The sequence below is a fragment of the Populus euphratica genome, unplaced genomic scaffold, assembly GCF_000495115.2.
Source record: "Populus euphratica unplaced genomic scaffold, PopEup_1.0 scaffold31.1, whole genome shotgun sequence".
Taxonomy (NCBI): domain Eukaryota; kingdom Viridiplantae; phylum Streptophyta; class Magnoliopsida; order Malpighiales; family Salicaceae; genus Populus; species Populus euphratica.
In genome coordinates, this window is record NW_011499850.1 from 2,774,525 (window position 1) to 2,776,847 (window position 2,323).

At 26.5% G+C, this 2,323-nt stretch overlaps 1 long non-coding RNA gene across 1 annotated transcript in view; it reads left to right on the plus strand.

Annotated features, from left to right (window-relative positions):
• Positions 1 to 2,323, plus strand: part of LOC105121155 (uncharacterized) — an 8,120-nt gene that overhangs the window by 613 nt on the left and 5,184 nt on the right. The window lies entirely within an intron of this gene.

A 2,323-nucleotide genomic window follows, 5' to 3' on the forward strand; every position in this document is an offset into this window, starting at 1 on the left:
ATTTCACAGCAACCATTCAGAGTCACCACGCCAACGGAAGGGTGTTCCTCTTCCTGCCTGATTTTTGCACAGCGAAGATATCATCACCGCCCCTTTGCATACAGTTTCAGAGAGAGAGTGAGAGAGAGAGAGAGAGAGATGTGAATATATATATATATACATGTATGTGTGAAGGGCTGTTGATTATGTATAGAAGTAATCATCGGCTACGCTAAACAACCAAAGAGAGGGGGCAACCGCCCTCTGAAACCTTCCTTCTCTCTTTGAGAGCACAGCCTCGTACTTTGAAACCAAAGCTACCTGAGTACCGATAAACACTCCCTGACAAGGAGGCAGAAAAAGTTTGCTTTGCTAGTCCATTTATGTTGTCATTGTTTAGGTTTTCTTCCATTTTTACCCTCCTCTATTCCTTGCCTTGTAACTTCATTAAAAGGCCCGGACGAATGGAAACAACATATGGGCTTAAGCCCAGTTGATAGCATTGTTGATACTTGGAATCAACAATTCCTTTTTAAAGTATTTTTAATTTGAAAATATATTTAAATAATATATTTTTATTTAAAAAAATATTTTTAATATTAATAAATGAAAAAATATAAAATAAATTTAAAAATAATATAAAATAAATAAATTTTTTTCAAAAACATTTTAAAACAAAAAATAATCAGGCTTTAAAATAACAAGGTAAAACATTATAGTATTTATAGTAAAAAACAAATTTCTGTCCTCTTATCTTTTTTTTTTCAAAAATATCCTTATATGCCTAATTTAAATATAACAGAGCAAGAGTAAATTAATGAGAAAAAATATTGCCAATCTAAAATTCCTCTAAAAAGTTTTTTCTCTCCTCATACTTTTTCTTTTTTATGCCTTTTTATTTTTCTTGAGAGAAGAGAGAAAGTTATTGGTTTATTTTTTATATTTATAAGTTTCGAGAAAAAATTGGAAATGATGGTTTTTTTTTATAAACATAAAAAAATAAATTGAATATAGTTTAGAATTTTTTTTACTCGACTGAGAAAATTGAATATAGTTTAGAATTTTTTTTATTGGCTGAAATTATTTTCATTGAATTTTGGGTTTAGGGTTATTAGGTGGTGTTTTTACAATGAGTTTAGGTGAAACCAGTTTTAAAAATTGAATTTTTAACCCATAAAACATGTTCATTTATAGTCATCTCTGTGGCAGGCAAATCATGGACATCACAACCCATCATCTTTATTTAAAAAAAAAAAGACTAGAAAAAATAAATGATATTTAGCGCAGGTGCACGGGCATTAGCTACGAGCACCGTATACCTCCGCCTTGTTTTGATATTTTTTAATAAAATTTTGAAGTTTTTTTTTTTTTTTGAAGAATGATTTTATTTTGGTGATTAAAGGGGTATTTTTATAACAAGATAATATAACATATAAGAGAAAATATGAATAAATAAGCATATAAAAATTTATTTAAAATAAAAATATTTCATTAGATATTTGAATTGTTAATCTAGATTTATTTTTAGTCTTCCTTCAAAAAATAGTAACAACAAAACACACAACCTAGTATATATATCCTATCAAATTAATAATTAAAGATATGCAATATATATATGCATGTATGTATGTATGTATGTATGTATGTATGTATATGTATGTATATATTAATTTCAATCTTCAGTACTGTGTTTTTATTAATTTTTTAATTGATTTTTATATTTTTTCAATTATATAACTAATTTATTTTTTAAAAATATCACATGATCTAGTTAAGTTTACAGACTAGATTATAAATATAACATGTTAGCTCAAATTAACTTAAATATTTCTAATATATTATCAGTGTATAATTTTAAAGGCTCATCTTGGATTTTTTTTACTCCACCAGTGACCGGGCATAGAGCAAACTAGTAAGAACCACTATCCCATACCCTTTTTTGCATCTTAGCTGATTGAGTTGCCTCGAGTTAAATTTAGCATTTAGTTTTTTTTTACCAAATCAACGAGGCGAGGAGCTCAGCAAAGCTAGAGATTTCTGCACTGAAGTTAGATGAGGCTATTGGCAGCCATGCCATAGTTAAGAATTATTTTTAGAAATGGAGTTATAGTTGTTTAAAAAAATATTTTTCATGTTAGAATGTATTAAAATAATATTTTTTTAGTTTTAGAAAATTATCTTTAATATTAGAATATTAAAATAATTTAAAATATAAAAAATTAATTTTTAACAAAATAATTTAACTTTTTTTAAAATATAATTTACACGGCATCTCATGGCATTTAAAGTTTAAAATGTCTTGAGTCCAAGCTAGATATAAGTTTTTTTTTTTTTTTTTTTTTAT